This window comes from Natrix helvetica (assembly GCF_964273705.1).
Source record: "Natrix helvetica genome assembly, chromosome: 3".
Lineage (NCBI taxonomy): Eukaryota > Metazoa > Chordata > Lepidosauria > Squamata > Natricidae > Natrix > Natrix helvetica.
This window is the reverse complement of record NC_138549.1, coordinates 134,174,062-134,195,453: the sequence shown is the minus strand read 5'-3', so window position 1 is coordinate 134,195,453 and position 21,392 is coordinate 134,174,062.

Sequence of the window (21,392 nt, the reverse complement as noted above, 5' to 3'; positions counted from 1 at the left end):
GAAAATAAAACAGAGTATAAATTCTCTATAACACAGTAAAAATAAAATTGATAGATTTATTATTAGTTTTTGTTGCTTCCAGATGCCTGATTGATCTATGTTTATGCTCATCTATGGAAGCAAAGAACTCCCTGAAAATCAATTAGATGTTTTGGTCACAGAGACACTAAAGAGTAGTGTATAGAACTTGAGATTTCCAGCCACAAGTCTTGTACACATGGAGGAACAGTAGTGTTAGTTTGAAATCGAGAGATTCCATCATATTGCTGCTATTGCTGCTGTTTTTTAACCTTAATCAAGTTGCTGAGGCTGCCCTGTTGCAAATACTCATTGAAGAATATTGACATTGTCTTCAGGTAGATTTATTGGGAATTAATATCTTGACGGTGGCAAACAAAATCCAGAATATTCAGGGAAGGTTTGGCAAAATAAAGATGGCTCTTTAAAAGCAGAGCTGATGGTCACTATGAAGACCAACAAGAGGATGGGAGATTACCCATATGTGCTCTGGATAGGTATTCCTCATTAGGAGAACAGAACAGAAAGTTTCTGCAGGATTGAATGCTCATGAACAAAGGAATTAGGCATCTTGCTGGCAACCATAGTGGAGCCTTTTAAAGGACACTAAATTTGCATTTTGTAATTTCTTCTGGAAATTGTCTAATAATCATTTTAAAGCTATTTGAGACTTTCAGAACAGGAAGTTTGAAAAGTTTTCTTCAGATGACTTTATCTTCAACCCCCCCCAAAAAGAAAAATTAATTATAAACACAAGAGCTTAAAGAATCTAAAAAAAAAAGCCAGCAAATAGTTAAATAAGATGTTCATCTTAGGAAGTTATAAACAGATTAAAGGTCCAGAAACATTTGAGATACAACAAGATTTTGGAATTCATTATAAAGAAGAAAAACTTTCTCATGGGAAATAATCCATCCTGGGTTTTTTTGGAAGGCATAACATACAAGCAAATTTCATTAATTAAAAACAACAACACTAGAGAGGACTAAAGATGTTAAGTAGAGGAAAAAACAGGCCTATAAAATGCCAAATGTTATAACAATGAAAATGCTGAAGGAGAATGGAGTCAGAAATTAGTAGCTACTATCAATAATGTGCTTCTATGGATAAACCATGTCCAAAAGATTTTATTGAAAAAAGAACAGCTGTAGAACAAATGTTATCTGACAAGACCGAGATGATATTGAACTTCACCATTATAATCAAAATTCCCAATAACATTTTGTATAGCAATAAAATAAGTATAAAGAAGAGAGAAAATTCCACATGCCTAGAGTCAGCTAAACAGTAGGACCAAATACTTGTAGCCGGCCAATGTTTTAAAATAGAAAATTTTTTTCTTATTGCAATTGCATAATAGTAGCAATAAAAGACTTTTTCCCCTACCAGAGTTGTTAGACTCACTGCTCTGTAGTTTATTTTATTTATTTATTTCTTAGATTTTTAGACCGCCCCTCTCCCAAAAAGGGAGAGTGTGTGAATATGTACTGTATATATGTATATCAGTGATGGGATTCAAAAATTTTTACTACTGGTTCTGTGGGCATGGCTTGGTGGGCGTGTTGTGGTGTGGCTTGGTGGGCATGGCAGGGGAAGGATACTGTAAAATCTCCTTTCCCTCCCCACTCCAGGGCAAGATTACTGCAAAATCCCAATTTCCTCCCAATCAGCTGGGACTCGGGAGACAGAGAATAGATGGGGGTTCCTCAAACTACTCAAAATTTCCACTACCGGTTCTCCAGATTTGGTCAGAACCTGATGAATACCACCTATGCTGTATATGTATTTGTGTGAGAGTACAGTATGTATACATGCATTCATAGACTGAAATAGAATAATGGCACAGATGCCTCTGAGCTTCAAGATTTTGGTAGAAAAGAATATAAATCCTGTAAATCTGTAAAAGAATCCAGCCTGTATCTATTTTTTGTTACCAACTATGAGATATTTTATTTTATTTCATTTAAAACTCTATAAAGAATCCAATTCCAAGTCTTCATTCACCAATGCATGGGTTCCAGGAATGAAATCTTCCTGGATCTTTTACTCTCCCATGTATCACTTTCCTCTTAGAATAGTTGCAAGGAATATAAAAGAGGATTACTTGTTTGGTTGGTTCTTAGTGGCTTTTATTATAACAACCAGCACTCCAAAGTGGGAGTTTCAATAGAACAATTACAGTTCCATCTTTTCAAGCATATATGGGTATCTCTGGAAATAATTTCTTCATTTTTTAAGAATATATTGCTTTACAATTTCAGAATTGTAAAAAAGCAAGCACCCCTATCTTGAGACAGCCAAACGCTGTGGGCTTCCTCATCTGGTATCTGGTCAACAGTATCAAGAGATTTGTTCTTTTGTGCCTCCTGAATTTAGATGTATTTGATTGACATATATAGGACTACCAGTTCTGAGTTTGAAAACTCCAGATTACTAGATGGCAACAAAGAAATTGAGTTTTCTGACTCTCTTGGGCTTGTGGTCCTCAGGATTTTTGCAGTCTGGTATAGTGGCCCTATCCATAGATTTTAGGGAGAGTTATTTGTTACTGTCTTCACCCTTGAATATTAATCCACTTGAGTAGATAGATGTCATTTATGGGGCAGCAGTATCTGTCTGTCTGTATGTCATCTCTCTCTCTCTCTCTCTCTCTCTCTCTCTCTCTCTCTCTCTCTCTCTCTCTCTCTATCTATCTATCTATCTATCTATCTATCTATCATCTATGACTATTTTTACTTTCCTAAATCAAAGCCCTAAATGATGACAGGTTGTTGTCTCTGGCAGAAAGGCTTTGTCCATATTTATCTTCAAAATGTGTATCTTAGATCATTGCGGGAATTCATTTTCTTTATGTGAAAGAGACTGTAATTTGCCCATCAGTTGACAAGGTTTTAGGGCAGCACTTAACATCCTAGTTGCTTTGATAATTGACCTAGTATCTCATCTTTCCCAGCAGGACAGATACAATAAACTGCTATAGATTACAGTATAAATATGCTTTTAGGTGTTCATTGAAGTGTGTTTCTTCCATTGAGAGAAGAAGGAGGGGAGGAAATAGAAGAAAGAAATTTCAGGAATCCACAGAAAGAAATACTAATTGGTCCCAAATGTTTTAAATTAATATTCTTCAAAGTGAACAATGAGTTTTACAATTCCATTAACACAATATAATAGATTTATAATATTACAGTATCTGTCAAAGCATGATAAATATGAGTATATTGTTATTTCTATTGATCAAAAACAATAAGAAAATCCATTAAAATTGTTAAAAATTCGGTAGCAGCAGAATCTGCCTTCCATTGGCGAGAAATCTGAGTCAGCTCGGGAGTTAATGGCTTCCATGACAGCTATGGATCTAACTCAGTTAATTCAAGACCCCACCCATAATGGGGGACACACACTTGACCTGATTTTTGTCTCTGGGCAGTGGATGAATGATCTAGATTTAGGGGATATTTCTATTCAACCCTTGTCATGGTCTGATCATTTCCTCATCAGGCTTGACTTCCATACCGCTACCCCTCACCGCAGGGAGGTGGAACCGACTAGATGGTTCCGCCCCAGGCACCTGATGGACCCCGAAAGGTTCCTGATGGAGCTTGGGACTTTTCCTGAATCCCTTGCTCACATCTGAACTGAAGCCCTAGTGGAAGCCTGGGATAGGGCTGCCGCTGGGGCCTTGGATCGCGTTGTGCCTTTGTGGCCTCTGACCCGGTGTCGGTCCCGGGTGGCTCCCTGGTTTACCGAGGAGCTCCAGGAGATGAAACGCCGGAAAAGACGCCTAGAGAGTGGCTGGAGGGCCAGCCGGTCCGAATCTAATCGAACACTAGTAAGAATTCATATTAAATCCTACTTAGTGGCGATAGAAGTGGCAAAACGGCAATATTTTTCCACTCTTATCGCGTCCTCAGATAACCATCCAGCCGCTCTGTTTAGGGTGACCCTCTCCTTACTTAACCAAGGAACTGGGGAAGACCCCTTGCAGGGTAGGGCTGAAGAATTTGTTCAGTATCTGCAGGATAAAATCGCTCAGATCCGGACAGGCTTGGACTCTGACTGGGTACATTCGGGCGAGCCGACGGGGATGAATCTTGAGGAGACAATCTGGGATGGGTTTAACCCTGTGACCCCTGAAGGCATGGACATGATTATGGGGAGACTCAGTGCTGCCACTTGTGTGCTGGACCCGTGTCCCTCTTGGTTAGTTTCGGCTTCCCAGGAGGTGACACGAGGCTGGCTCCAGGCGATTACCAATGCTTCATTGAGAGAGGGGTTCTTTCCCACCGCCTTGAAGGAGACGGTGGTGAGGCCCCTCCTTAAGAAGCCTTCCCTGGACCCAGCTTCTTTAGCCAACTATCATCCGGTCTCCAACCTTTGCTTTGTAGCAAAGGTTGTCGAGAGTGTGGTAGCACGTCAGCTTCCCCAGTACCTGGATGAAGCTGTCTACCTGGATCCGTTTCAGTCGGGTTTCAGGCCCGGGTACAGCACGGAGACGGCATTGGTCACATTGGTCGATGATCTCTGGCGGGCCCGGGACAGGGGCTGCTCCTCTGTCCTGGTCCTATTAGACCTCTCGGCGGCTTTTGATACCATCGACCATGGTATCCTACTGCGATGACTTGGGGGGTTGGGAGTGGGGGGCGCCATTTTACAGTGGTTCTCCTCCTACCTGTCGGATCGGTCACAGTTTGTGTTGACTGGAGGGCAGAGATCGACCCCCAGGTGCGTCACTTGTGGGGTGCCCCAGGGGTCGGTTCTCTCACCCCTCCTGTTCAACATATACATGAAACTGCTGGGCGAGATCATCCGTGGTTTGGGGGTACGGTATCATCAATATGCTGATGATACCCAAGTTTTCATCTCTACCCCAAACCACCCAAACGATGCCCTCGACGTGATGTCCCGATGCCTGGAGGCTGTGCGGATCTGGATGGGGAGGAACAGGCTCAAGCTCAACACCTCCAAGACTGAGTGGCTGTGGTTTCCGTCATCCTGATTTGTACATCTTGTTCCATCTTTGACGATAGGGGGAGAAATTTTAGCCACCTCAGAGAAGGCTCGCAATCTGGGAGTCATCCTGGATATGCGGCTTAGTTTAGAAGAACACCTGATGGCCATGACCAGGGGGGCCTTTTACCAGGTTCGTCTGGTACGTCAGTTGTGCCTCTTCCTGGATCGGGATGCTCTGTGCACAGTCACTCATGCCCTCGTCCTTTCTCGCCTGGACTACTGCAATGCTCTCTACATGGGGCTGCCCTTGAAGAGCACCCGGAGGCTTCAGCTGGTCCAGAATGTGGCCGCACGGGTTGTCATGGGGGTACCTAGGTGCTTCCATGTTACACCCCTTTTAGGCGGCCTGCACTGGTTGCCGGTTGTTTTCCGGGTGCGATTCAAGGTATTAATTATGACCTTTAAAGTGCTCCATGGCTTAGGCCCAGGGTACCTGCGAGACCACCTACTGCCACCAGTAGCCTCCCACCGTCCAGTACGATCCCACAGAGTTGGCCTCCTCAGGGTGCCGTCAGCCAAGCAGTGTCGGCTGGTGACCCCCAGGGGGAGAGCCTTCTCTGTGGGAGCGCCTTCCCTCTGGAATGAGCTGCCCCCGGAGCTTCACATAATCCCTGACCTCCGGTCCTTCCGACGCGCCCTAAAAAGTTGGCTTTTCCAGCAAGCAGGCCTGGCCTGTTAATTTTAACTCATTTTTAAATGTATTGTCTTATAAATTCGGGTTTTTTTTTTTTTTTGGATATGTATTTAATTTCTTTTTAACTTTTGGGATGTGTGTTTTTTAATGTTGTACGCCGCCCTGAGTCCTTTGGGAGAAGGGCGGCATATAAATCCAATAAAAACAAAACAAACAAACAATAAAATGCTATCTGTTAGATACTTCCCCCTCTATTGCTGCTAGACAATGGAAGTCTCCACTCAGGTCCTCTGTTGCCGTCTGGAACAGAAGGGAACCTGATTGGCTAAAGAGACGTACAGCTCCTATTTAAAAGGGGAGCTGTCCAACCATCCAGTCAGTGGATGTTTGCACGTACTTGAATAAAGAGCTGTTATCGCTAGCCTTTTGTGTCTTTCATTACCCGATCTAACACTGGCGACGAAGGTGGGATTGGAAGGCAATTAGGTGAACAAGAGAGCGAAGTCTTTCGGACAAAAAGAGCTTAATCGTGCGGCAGCATCTGCCTGGAGCGCAGGAGAGGCAACAGCAGGACCATCGCGGATTCCCAGTGAGAACTGATTAACCCAGAGAGATCGGAATGGCCACCTATGCCCAACCGCCTCCGTTCAACCCAGCCGCAGATGACTGGGATGAGTACTTATTGCAATTCAAAGTCTTCCTAGAGGCGAACAATCTCGGGGGCGTTCCGGAAATTTGGAAGGAAAACCTATTCCTAGGGTACTGCAGGCCCGAAGTCTTGGAGACAGCAAAGAACCTCTCAGAGCCGGTGCCCCTACACGCTGTCTCTTGGTCCGTGCTTCAACAAACGCTGAAGACACACTACGCGCCGAAGCCTTTGAAGTACTTTCGCCGATACCAATTCAATATACGAAACCAGAGGGAAGGCGAATCAATAAACGAGTATGTGGCAGCACTCCAGAAAGCCGCAGCCCATTGTGAGTTCCGTGAGTTGGACGAGCTCATCCTAGATCGGATAATATTGGGAGTCCGAGATCGGGGTCTACAGACGAGGCTCCTGGCCAGATCCAACCTCTCCCTACAAATCGCACTCGACAAATCTAGGGCGGCAGAGTCAGCAAACAAGTCCGTAGAGACCCTCCAGTGCCACAACGCACCAATGGAGGAACCAAAAAAGCCCGCGTCCACCACAAAACCACGAAACCCGAGACCTCCGAAAGCGAGGAGGAAGACAGCCACCACATGCGCAGTAGCCGAACAATGCCGACGCGAAAATTCAAGCCGCAAAGTCTGCTCTGCGCTAGCTGTGGAGAGGATCACATCAGGTCATCCTCCCGTTTCTGAGACTTGACATGCCAGCGGTGTGAGCAGAAGGGGCACATCGCCAAGGTGTGCCGCAGTGAGTTCCCCGCAGCTTCCGGTCGACCCGGGAGGATGGAGAAAGGACCTGGCCGGAAGCAACAACCCAACCAGAGGTACCTCAGGAGGGCGGAGACTGATGACAGGATCGCCAACCTCACGTCGACCAACTGAGGCCACCCGGGTCGCACCAAAAAGCCGAACAGCACCATTCCGGTGAGGCACATCCAAACAAATGGACCCAAGAAGCTAAAGTTCACCGTCTTCATCGAGGATGCCCCCTACGAAATGGAGATCGACACCGGGTCGTCCTTAACAATAATCTCATGGTCAGTACTGAAACAGATAACCCCGACAATACAAAAGAAGGACCTCTGAAGCCCAGTCATCCACCTTCGCGACTACCAAGGCAACCTGGTCCCCCTCATGGGCCAGGGCACATTCAGGGTGCGCTACAAGAAGATCAGTAAGAAACTACACGCGATCGTGATCAGAGATGACCTACAAAGCCTATTTGGACTGGACTGGTTCCAGGCTTTGGGGATGGTCGTGGCCAAAGTCAACGCCTTGGACAGGAAGCAGACAGGAGAAGGGCCAGCCGCCACCACCACCGGGAGCACTGCGAAACCATATTTAAGGAGTTCCAGGACGTTTTCGCCTCCGGTCTGGGTGAGTAGAGGGACCCAATTTTCTTCAGTTTAGACCCAAATATAGCCCCAATTTGGCTAAAGGCCAGGAGAGTACCTTTCACTCTCTGGCCAAAAATTGACAAAAAAATTGACAAACTGGTAAGCCAGGGCATCATCGAACCAGTCGATCATGCCCGCTGGGAGACGCTGATTGTGACCCCCGTAAAGTCCGACGGGTCTATCAGATTATACGTTGACTATAAATGCATAATTAACAAGGGGTTGCAACAAAGCACATACCCGGTACCGGTAGTCCAGCATTTGTTACATTCCCTCGGTCCAGGAAAGATTTTCATAAAATTAGATTTGGCTGCCAGTAGATGGCACTACTGTGGAGGCCCAAACCATCATGACACACAGGGGGGGGCGTTCAAATGTAACCGCCTACAATTCGGTGTTAGTATCGCCCCTGGACTATTCCAAAGCGTTATGGAACAACTTTTGCAGGGGATACCAGGAGTTATCCCCTATTTCGGCGACATACTGGTATCAGCCACAAACAAAGCACAACTTTTAAAGCGAGTACCTGCCATTCTGAGCAGAATCAGAGATTCCGGATCAAAAAAGAAAAATGTAAGATAAACGTACCAAAAGTGGAGTTCCTGGGGTACATGATCGATGGTTCTGGGATTCACCCAACTAACCAAAAAATAAAAGCTATTAGGGAAGCCCCCACGCCAAGGAATCAGACTGAGCTGCAGGCATTCCTCGGGCTCCTTAACTTCTATAGCATATTTCTCAAGCAGAAAGTGACGGTTGCTGAACCACTACACCAACTGCTGGCAAAGAACATGGAGTGGGCATGAGGCAAAGCCAAGGCCAAAGCATTCACCGCTGTGAAAGGACTGTTATCTGCGGACTCTTTCCTAATACAATACAGCCAGACCCTGCCCTTGGTGCTGACCTGCGCCGCCTCCCCTTTCGGCATCGGTGCCGTCCTGAGCCATCAGATGCCGAGCAGTACGGAAGCCCCCATCGCATTCTACTCGAGGATATTGTCCGCTGCGGAATGGAACTACAGCCAGCTGGACCACAAGGCTCTGGCTGCTGTGGTGGGAGTCAAGCGTTTCCACAAATACCTGTACGGCAGAGATTTCAAACTGATTACAGATCACAAGCCTCTGTTGGGACTATTGGCTGGGGACCACCCCACTCCAGTGTCACTCTCCCCCTGAATGACCCGATGGACTATCTTCCTGGTTGCTTATTCCTATTGGCTCATCCACCGCCCAGGCACCACACTAGGGCACACTGATGCATTGAGCCGCTGCCCCCTACCAGAACTGCTCACTGACCCCACCCCCGAGGCCATGGTGCTCCTGCTTGACTGCCTGGAATCGGGACCCATCTCCTTCAGTGACATTGCACGTCACTCCATGAAGGACCCCATAATCAAACAAATTTTGAACTGGGTGTGGAGGGGGTGGTCCAAGGGGCCGGTTGGGACTGAATTTAAACTGTATTTTTCCAAGCGGGATGAACTGTCGGCAATCAAGTTGTCTGTTGTAGGGGGACCGGGTAATCATTCCAAAACAACTACAAATAACTGTCTTAGAGACACTTCACATGGGTCACCCGGAGATAGTTAAGATGAAAGCACTGGCAAGGAGCTACGTGTGGTGGCCCAACATGGACAAAGACATACAGGAGTGGGTAGCCACATCACACCCTGTCTGGAATCCTGGCTGGCTCCCCCAGAGGCACCTGCAAGGGAGTGGGAGTGGTCCCAAGCACCGTGGTCCAGAATACATATAGACTTCACCAGGCCAGTCCACGGCCAAACCTTCTTTATAATCGTGGATGCATTCTCAAAGTGGCTAGAGGTAGTCCCGATGACATCCACCACCACAGACTCAGTCATCAGGGCACTACAGAAGCTGTTCGCGACTCACAGATTTCCTGATGTGCTGGTGTCAGAGAACAGCCCACAGTTCATGGCCAGATCATTTGAAGAGTTCTTGGCAGCATAGGGAATCAGACATGCCCTAGTCGCGCCATTCCATCCAGCCTCCAATGGCCAGGCGGAACGGATGGTAAGATCCACAAAGGAAGCCCTCAATAAAATGGGCCCAGGCGACTTGCAGATGCGAATAGACCACTACCTATTAATACAACACATCTCACCCAGTGCCACCACTAGAAGAAGCTCAGCTGAACTCCTCATGTGGCGCCGTCTCAGATCCTACCTGGATCGGCTACACCCCAACTATTCAACAGAAACAGCCCCTGATTCCACAAGCAAGGTCAGATCATTCAACATAGACGACCCGGTATATGCGCACAATTACACAGGGGGGTCCCTATGGATACCCGCGACCGTAGTCAGCATTACCGGCCCGCGATCCTACTCTGTAAGACTCAAGGATGGATGACATTGGAGGAGGCATATTGACCAACTCCACGGTCGATTGACTAACTCCCCACTCAGACAACCACCCATAACTCCATCACGGCCTGAACATCACCACCCCCAGATAGTCGCAGAAACGTCGAGTGACTTATCTGACTCCGATGAGGACCAGGGAGGTCCACCACCAGAAATTCCAGCCGGGCCCTGCGAACAGTTCCAGGAGGTTCCACGGGAGGATCCAAAGAAGAAACAGGTCCATCCGACCTGCGCGAGGGCAACCAGCAGAGTGAACTGTGCAGGTCCAGCAGAGCAAGACAAAGGCCCGCCTACTTACGCGACTACGTCTCCAGTTAGGATGTTCCATCATAGAGGGGAGGGGTGTTAGATACTGCTCCCTCTATTGCTGCTAGACAATGGAAGTCTCCATTCAGGTCCTCTGTTGCTGGTGGGAACAGAGGGGAACCTGATTGGCTGAAGAGCCGGACAGCTCCCATTTAAAAGGTGAGCTGTCCGACCATCCAGTCAGTGGATGTTTGCACATACTTGAATAAAGAGCTGCTATCGCTGGCCTTTTGTGCCTTTCATTACCCGATCTAACACTATCCTCAACATTCATGCTGTAATGTTGATAGAAAATAGATATTCAAATCTGGCTACAATAAATCATACAATTAACTTAAGGTTTTAACATTGATTTCTTACTTTGATTTAAAAATACAGTTGCTAACATTTCCATCCTCAAAGGCAGACAATCCAACCCACTCACACAGACACATACACACGCACCCACATTTTTGGAGATGAGAATTGTCATATCCTAAATGGGGATTACAAAATCTCCCATAGGTACTGCTGAAACTGAATTTGGGGTTTCAGACTCAATGGATCTATGATTGGCCTATTGTTAAGTAGGAATGATTTTGGTTATTGCTATATTTTCCATTAGTAGCAAAACAAAAATTATATTGGGAGCAGAGGATGTTGGCCTTTCTCGTTTGTCTTCTAATTGTAAAAATGACTTGTGTGTCCACAGCAGAAAATGTCTCTTTAAAGAAAGAGTTTTGTTTCTACTTTCCCTGGAGTTATTATGTGACCTTGCCCACTATACATATTCCGGAGCAGATCTAATTCACCCTTCTATGCAATGAACAGTTAAATGGATTACTTTGTGATTGTTGCACTGGACCATATTCCCAAATAGGCAGAAAACACTTGTCTTGATTCCCCCACCCTTAATTTGACAAGATTGGTAAAGTAGTTGATTCTCTATACAGAATGGTTCTTCTCCTATGTTGACATATACATCCAAAAAGCCTACATTTCAGAGATGGTATTCAGCAGGTTCTGACCAGTTCTGGAGAACTGTAGAGGAAAATTTGAGTAGTTCTGAGAACCAGTAAATACCATCTCTGACTGGCCCGCCCCCATCTATTCTCTACCTCCTGAGTCCCAGCTGATTGGGAGAAATGGGGATTTTGCAGTAATCTTGCCCTGGAGTGGGGAGGGAAAGGAGATTTTACAGTATCCTTCCCCTGCCATGCCCACCAAGCCACACCCACAGAACTGATAGTAAAAAAAATTGAATCCCATCACTGCTACATTGTACAATCACATTGGTTGCTAAAATTATTCCTTGAAAGAAACTGCTGTGATATACTAGTTCTGAAAGGAAAAAGCAGTACTACAGAATCAAGGAGTTCGAAAGGAATAAAAGTTGTCTAGTTTACTCTGCTCAGAGCAGGATCCATTACAACATGTCTCACTAATAAACCATTCAGCCTGTTACAAGGCCTAGCAAAAAAAAAAAACCCTCACTATGTCATGTAGCAGCCTGTTTCACCAGCTGACAGCTCAGGAGGTTACTCATTATGTCTAGTCTGAGCCTTCTTTAATTTTAACCCATTGGTTCTCGTCCTGGCCTCTTGTGGCAATAGATAATACATCCACACCCACTTTTAAGGTACAGCTTTTTATATATTGGAAGATTGCTATCATATCTTCTCTTAGTCATCTTTTTTACAGCCAAATAGACCAAGAACATTTAACTGTTCTTCATGGGATTTCCAGACACTTAAAAATCTTGGTAGCCGCCTCTGGACTTCTCTCAATTTGTCACTGGACTTTTTGAAATGTGTCTAAGGCAAAGTAGAGTCGAATAATTACTTCTTACAATTTGGCTTTTAACACACTGTCAATGCACTCCAATTTGCCTTTTTAGCAGCTATGTATGGCTGGTTCCTATTTAATATGTTTTGTACCACCTAGATACTTTACACTTTTCTACTGCCAAGGTAGGTCACCCTCATCTTTTACTCATGCCCATGCCCTACATGTTTGCTACTTAGATGCAGAAATGTACATTTCATGCTGTTTCAATACATCCTATTAACGTCAGTCACTGCTTAACCTTATTTAAAACTTAGTTTTCTTTCCTAGTTTTGTGTCATATACAAGTGTTTCTAAGTGTCTTCACAACTGTCTCACCTTAGTCACTTTAAAAAATGCACAGGGCTTAAGATACAGTCCTATGACACCTTCTATCCTCCAAATTGAAGTGGACCCATTAGTAAGCTCTCTTAGAATACAATCATTCAGCCAACTATGAGTCCATCTAATAATGGTATCATATATACTCCACAGTTTTCCATTTTGTAAAGGAGAAGTCAATCAGGAATTCTGGTGACGTTTTGGTTGATGTAAGAAGTATGTATCTACAGCATTCGCCTGATCTACTTAAGCTAGTGGTCCTGTCAAAGAAGAGAAGTTTAGTCTGGCATAGTTTATTGTGACAATTCACTGTTTCTTGTTAACTCCAGCCTATCCAAATGCTCAGAAAATGCTGTTTGATAACTTTTTGAAGACTTTCCCCAGTACTGTTATCAAGCTGACAGATCTATAGTTTTCTACTTCACCTTTTTGAAGATCTGAATAACATTTCCTATCTCCAGTCTTCTTGAACTTCACCAGTCAGAAATCTCTGATCTTGTAGCAGAGATGGTATCTAGACATAGACTTGTTCCAGTGAATTAGATGATAATAGGGAGTAGGCTTTAAGGAGGGAAAACTATTTCTCCATTCCCTTATCACAGGAAAGAATAAACTATACGTACTGATCTGGGAAGAAAGGAGCTGGATGGATGGGTCACTTGCAGTCTAAATGGACACCTGCTTTTGGCCCCAAAGCAGGTGATTTCCCATCTTTGTTCTAGCTTATAATATCCAAATTATACTTTTTAGAGAAAATGGCAAAAAAAATCTCAAAAATTTAAAAAGAAATGCTGATACAAAAAGCACCAAACAAGTAGCACACATTATTTAGCGTTTTATTTGTTTATTCCTGGAAAAATATTCATACAAGTGAATAAAGTAATACATATAAAATTTCCTATTAACACTGAGTTAAGAAGAGAGAAAAAGAGAAGTCGATGAGAAATGTGGCTGAGATGGCCAAAACAAGCGTGCAGAAGTTAGAGGATATCTAGGTAATTGCACCTACTGGATTAAATGTAAATTTTCTTGGCACTAATTCAGTTTAAACAGATACATTGTGATATTAATCAAAATTCTATAAATAATAAAAACTAAAAAAATGTAAAGTCTGGGCATAGTCCAATTCTTAAACTAATTAAAACATATGTGTTATGACAACTGCTGTTTCCAATGCTAATTTCTACTAAAATCTCCTCTGGAAGTGATCCCACAACAGTCTATGTTTAAAGTTATAAAAGATGTTTCAAAATATTAGAATGTCTGCACAGTTTTCCTTGTTGAGCTGCTATATATCCAAGTTTTTCTATTTCTGTCATGAATGCTAATTTGCAGCAACTCTGAGAACTTCAGGACATTGCACGTAAAAGATAGGTATAAGCATGAATATCATAAACATTGCAATGATTCAACTAATAATGACTGTTTTAAATATGAAAGCCAAGTAGTGGTGGAAATTACACTGCTAGCAAAATTAGGGGATGTAAAATGAAATAACAATAATCTAAAATGCAAATTGGGCAATCACTAGAATGAATATGTGTTGTTTGAATATGAAATGTTAACTTCCTGGTAAGCAGCCAATTTCCATTTTATTAACATTCCACAGAAACATAAGAAAATGGATTAATTATGCAGTTAATTATATCACTAGTCAGACTGTGACAGTCAGACTGTAAGACTACAGAAATTATACTTAATGTTTTGCCACTTTTTTCAGGTTTTCTCAGCTGCAGTTTCTCAACAGCTTGGTAACTATCTGGCTTAGAGCCAAGTATGTAAAGAATTGCCTTTTCCCATATCACCTTCACAGACTTTAATCCATATGCCACTCCCCATATGCAATGTGGAAGATGGAACTTGGGAAGACAGCCCTTTGGTAGTAAATGTTCTAACTAAAAAAATAGTGTGGCAAATACCATTGTTTCACAAAGACACTATAATCTGGCCTTATAAAAATCCAAATAAGATTAAAGCTCTGCATTTATTTATTTACTGATAAAGTTTATCTATTAAAAAAAAACACTTTCATCCTCTTTTGCCAAGAAAATTCTCAAAGCTACTTAGATAGGATGAATAATGTATAAAATACAGGAGCCCTCACTGGTAGTTTACAAAACGTGGTAGAAAAAGACATAGTGAAAAGGATAGGTGGAGGGGGAGCATAAATTTAAGAAGCTAGTCTTTAAGCTAGTCCTGCAGAAGTTTTCAAAATGACTAGTTTGAATGAAAGTGTTCATGGTGAAGGAAAATGGAACTAATTTCACAGCAAATTTAAAGGCGTAGCATCATCCATTTCTCCCTTTGCCATAGATTTATGTTATACATTCAGCATCATATATACAATATCTATGCTAAATAAATAACTCCTCCTCAGAAATTGCCATCCAAAATACATATACAACATTTGCTGCAGCTTCAGAATACAAGGAGACATTTTGTCAAAAACAGATTTCTCTGTAGTTCACTGTGTGTGTGTGTGTGTGTGTGTGTGTGTGTGTATGTATATATATATGTATATGTATATATGTATGTATGTATGTATGTATGTATGTGTGTGTGTGTATATATATAGCTTAGCTGACGAACAACACCTCAAAACCGAACTACACACTCTCACCAACGTACTAACATCCAACGGATTCCAAAGAAACAATATCACTAACCTAATCAAAAAAGAAAACCCCACTAAAATCCAAGACAGTGAACAAGAAAACGGCAAAGCCCTCCTCCCATACATAAAAGGCACCACAGACAGAAGCAGCAAGATCCTCCACAAACACAACATCAAGACAGCATTCTACACAAACCGAAAAATATCCACCATCCTGAGAAACCCCAAAGACAAAATAGAGTTAGAAAATCAAGGAGTATATGAAATCCCATGCACCACCTGCCCCACCACATACATCGGACAAACCAACAGAAGAATAAAGGCATGCATTGAAGAACACAAAAACTCAGTCAGAAAGGAGGAACCAACTTCTTCCCTGGTCCAACACCTCAAAGCCACAGGACATGATATAGACTTTAAAAAGACCAGAACTATTGCCAAAATTGAACATTTTAACAACAGAATAATCAGAGAAGCTATTGAGATAGAAAAACGACCACACAGCATGAATAAACGAGATGATACCTCCCGCCTACCAGCCATTTGGAAACCCGCCCTCACTGACAAACGAGTCCCTAACACTAAGAATGACACCAGACCCACACTCACGAAAACCACACAGGATGTCACTATCACACATCCACGCAAAAAGCAAGCCCAAACCCACACCGATAATGACCACAAACCTAAAGCCCGACCACAAACCAGAAGCCAGACCACAGCTGCATTATTAGCCACTTTAAACCCCTCCAATCCATACATGAAGCAAACTGATGCCCACCACGGAGATGTGGCACGACCACAAACGCGAAGCCAAACAACAGTAATGCAGCTCACCAGCTCAAATCCCTCTGCAACTCAGACTAACACAAGCACAACCAGGCCCCCACCCAAACAGAACACGCCCCCATCCAATCAGAGCACAGCCAAACTGCCATCCAATCAGAGCACAGTCAAGCCCCCTACCAATCAGAATACACCTCCACCCAATCAGAATGCAGCCAAGCTCCCACCCAATCAGCACAAACCCCCACTGGCAGTTAAAAAGAGGAACCGGCTGAGATCTCACATTGCTCCTGGAAGCACCAAGCTGGAAGCACCAAGCCGGAAGCAGCAGCCTGAAGATGATGAATGAGACTTCATCGAAACATCGTGAAGATACTTCCAATTCTACGCGGGAGAAAACCCGAACAACCAAAGACGTACATACAAACACCCGCGAAAACCTCAGAAAATATATATATATATATATATATATATATATATATATATATATATATATATATATATATATATATATATATATATATATATATATATATATATATATATATATATATATATATATATATATATATATATATATATATATATATATATATATATATATATAATCTTTTCAAAATTGGCATTCTTTCAAAGACAGCGACATTAAGTATCCAAATCTGAATAAACTATTGGGAAAGCCCAACTGCATGGGAAGAGCACATGGATTCAGAAAGTAGGTCCATGATTTCTGGACTTCAATTTTTTATCAGTAGTTAAAACTGTCACGTTCCCCACTTGTGAGATTAAAAAAACCTTCAGTGAAATTCATTATAATAGAATGATAGAATTGAGGTCTTCTAGTCCAACCCCGTGCCCAAGCAGGAAACCCTAAACTTTTTTTGTTAGACTACTCATGACCGGGAGAGACATGATAACAAGGTCAGCCAATGAATAGGCATAGCAACAAGGTCAGCCAATAGATGCTTAGACAGATCTGAGTCTGTGCAAAGAATTGAAACAGAAACTTAAACTCCTGTCTGTTCTGAGCTTTGAAATCAAACTGTTCTCTCCTGCTTGTGTTCTGCTTGTAACTTCTACCACGATGAAATAATCTACTATTGGTATTGTACATTTATTCATTTGTTATAATTATATAAAGAAGTTAATGAATCCATCTGAATCAGTTATCCGTGTGAGCTTTCTGGATTTGATTTTTCTGCAACAAACACTGACATTTTTGAGTCCAATCTCTTCTTAAAAATCTCCAGTGTTAGAGCAACCACAACTAACAGTTTATTTTTTACATAAGGTGTTTTGAGTAATATGAGACACTCATGTTAAATCAAGAGTCATATTAAGACTTCTGAATCAAGAAAGTTTGTTCCCACCTTTTTCACAGATCAGATAATGAAAATGTTAGGACAAGACAAGGCTTTGGGCAATTATGCTACATAGTATGGTAAACTGATGTGAAAAGAGTAGTTTGTAACAAAGTAAGAATCAGGGAAAGCCTTGGCCTCTGGAGGTTGGTCATTTAGTAAAGCATCAGTAAAATGTACTTGCTTACAAGTTTGTCTCAATGGTTTCAAGGGAATAAACATTTTGATTAAACACACAGTAGAATCTTATACCAAAACTTTGAAATCTATATTCTAGGAATTATGCACAATTCCAGTCCTCATTCCTCATTCTGTTATTCCTTCTTCTTGTACTGTACAAGTAGAAGAACAATCAAAACCACATGTATTTAAAGCTTGTTAATTATTACATAAGGAAATTTTCCTGCTTTAGTTAATTGCTTCAGTTCATCGCATTATCATCACTCACTAGCTATGCATTTATATGAATGTTTACCCCATTTGCTAATGTCAGAAAAAAAAGGCTATAATGCCCATCTAAGATGCTGGCCCATTTACTCCAGATTCAAACCCAAAGGCTGCCCAGAGACTATTTTTTTCTGAGCCCTTCACTCTGTTGTTGTTGTTGTTGTTGTTGAACTGATAAATTTGAGGAAAATCATTATCATATCACTGGGAAGCAAAGAAAGGCATTGAAGTTAGCCATTTCCCATCACCTTTTCATGTATAACATAACACCTTGTATGTGAGAATCCTTTCCATATATAGAATATGTCGCTTATGGCTACAGCCCATTCCAGATGGAACATATTTATTTACTAGTGTGAAAAACAAACAAAGAAAATTGAAATATGTCTCCCTGGTTACTTTTCTGCTCCTCCTGTTCACTTACCCACTACACTGAGACTTACCTTTCAATCATATATAAAAATAGAAGAGGATCAGAGGTATTTTAATGTGTTTGAAATGACAGCAGTTTTTCACCCATGTCAGATTGGTGTAAACACCATGTATGGCTAAGCCCCCACTTGCTTTGCTTGTGCGGATCATTTTTCTTATTTGTCCATTGTAGCAACTTTTAGCAAATGGGTAATCAGAATCATTCATTGTAAAGCAGAGTTTCTTTTTTGAACACCACTGCAAAATGCCCAAGTATCAGTTGAGTAGTTTCATGCAAATGTCAATGAATGGACTATCCTTCCTTCCTATAGCTATGTAAAGGAATAGTGACAAAGATGTAATTGGCTTCTACAATCAAGGTGCATCCATGAAGTCCCTGCTAGCACCCAGTTTTTCAATAATTGGATTTTATCTCACAATAGAGGAAAACCCTCCCAAATGCGGTGTTTTCTGTGTATGGCATATGCTTCCCCAAATCTCTGTGTTATCTTGATATTGCTCCAGAGGATTAGCAAATCAAATAGAAATTAGATGGATTTTTCTACTTCGTGGTTTATTATTATCCAGACACCCGTCTTCTGCCAGATTTATAACTTTTATGATATCACAAGAGATTTTTAGGTTTCACAAACATAAATATTACTTTTCACTGATTATTACAACAATTTCTGTGGCTATTATGCTGAATCTGTATGTTGTGCTGTCATTCAGATTTTAAGAAAAACAGCATAGAGATGACTTGGGTAAGAAGCATATTTTTCCCCATTATCTAACAAGGGAAGGCTTTCACGCAGCATGTTCCTATTTGAAAGCTGTTGGTAAAAATGATACCTGCTGTGAATGTCAGAGGGTCTCCCACTCCCTCCCCTTAAGAGATCATTAAAAAAAAGATGTAGTTCTCTCAAAACATAACTCCAGCTGTGAGGGCAAATTGGACTTAGATAAAAGGAAATAAGAGCATGACAATGAAACAACGAGTCCTAGAGTAATTTCTATGTATTTAAATAGCTGGTAAAATGATTTTAGTATCTAAAATCGACGAGCTGGACTACTCTACAATATGCCCTCCTAGAGAGAAGACAATGGAACATCTCCTGTCACTTCAGACAGAGGGAATCCATAAATTTTGCTGTGACTGAGCAAATTTCAGAGTTTTCAGGTTGGTTTCATAAAGCAAACACCAGGAAAAAAAATGGTTGCACCTTAAACAGGACTACCATAGATTGGGTATGTCAGCAAAGAGAAAGATAAAATCTAACGTTTGCTGCCATCTGCTGGTCATTAGGATTTTTGAAGCCTAAATGTATAGCTGTACCTTAAAGTATAAGTATAATCTTTATTGTCATTGTACTTAAATACAACGAAATTGGTTATGACTTAAATTTTTGTGAATTATAATCCAATTATTATAATTATAAATAGTTACATTGTGCAACTGAAAGATAAGGAATCAAGTATCAAGCATGCATACACTGTATACCTATTTAACTTTTAAATAATTACATTTTATTTTTAATAGGAATAAATAAATGTGTAACTCAGAGTTGGTATATTGTTCAAATTATCTAAATTACCGTAGGTTACAAACATTTTATCACCATGATAGCTAACATCGTAAGTACTGGATGTGGGAACTGAAGTTCCTTGGTTATCAAGCTTGTATGTGTCTTTCTATTACATCAGTTATATCCATGCTTGGAAGAGGGAATTCTTTGGGTATTAATTTGCCTGTCTGTTGTGGCCCAGCAGGAGCCATTGCAGCTGCCACCAGACTCCCTATGGGTCCCTATGAGTCGGCTCTGGAGAATGAGCCGTATCTATTTATCTATTTAATAATTTTAATTGTTTATATGTTGTATTTCTGATATGGACTGTACACCGCCCCGAGTCCCTTTCGGGAGCGCTCAGTAAATAAATAAATCTTGGGCAAGGTTCTGACTCTGAGCAGAGATCGGAGAGTCTGGTCGGCCGCCAGAAGGCACCTGAGGCATGGAGCAGCGGTGAGAGCCAAAGGAGGGGGGCTCCTGATGCCATGCCTTGGAGCAGTGGGGAGGAGTCACAGGACAGTGAATCAGAGATCAGCAGGGAGTTCTTGGACGCTCGTTATCACCGTGCCCACAGACGCAGGGAGAAAGGGCGCAGTTATTGGCGGTAAGGGCTCTCAGCTGCTGATAAGTAGACTCCCCTTCAGGCTATAAAAGGGTTGACTGAGCATACGCCCTTTGCAGCAGTCAACAAAGAAATCCTGCAAGAAGTTTGGTCTTGGAAACGTAGCAGGCTGGATAGCTGCTTTCGTGTCTTGTGTTTGTGAGCCTTGTCGTGGTGGTTTACTGCCAAAGATCTGTCTATCTGTCTGTGTAATAAACCCTGTTAAAATAGTATTGTTCCGGAGCGTGTTCTGTGTGGGCAAAGGAAGAATGGGAGTCAGAACACCTGTCTATGGTTGCATTTTTTACAGGTTTTAAACTGATATTTATTTATTTATTTATTTATTATTTATTTATTTATTATTTACTTACTTACTTATCTATTTAAATAATATAGCTACCCAACTCTGTGACTCTGGGTGGCATACCCTGTCCAAAATTCTAAACAAAATAGTAATCATAAATATTAGGATTAATAGCAATAATCATTAATATGTATCCCAACTCACATTCCTATATGCAAACTTCTCCAGTGTTTGAGTAAGTAACCATATTTTTAATGCCTTTCTAAAAATCAGCACAATCAGAGACATCCATACCATTTATGTGTCCATTAATGATAGGTTGGTTGGAAACTCACACACTTTTTAAGAATTATGTAGCAATTTTCATGTGTTCTAAAATTTGTACTATTTCCCAGTTGGGAGGTTGGGTGAAAGGTTAGCGATGTTAACTTCATGTCTTTTGACAAATTTGTCTTCACTGAATCAGTTTTGCTCTGATCCTGCTCTGAAAAGACTCTAAGGACAAATCTCTCTAATCAAATGACTTCTTTTTCAAAACTTCAGGACAAAAGGAGGGCAGAATTAAAAGCAAATTTAGACACTAACTCTCAGTTTTCAGGGTTTTATTTAACAACAAAGAGGTAGCAATTAAAACAGTTCAAGGACAAGAGGAGTTTAAGCTGCTGCGTTCACAGCTGTACTAATGGGGTGACTCTCTTATTTCCTCCTGTCACGGAAGGCTGAAGGATGAGCTGCTGCCAATTGTTAGAA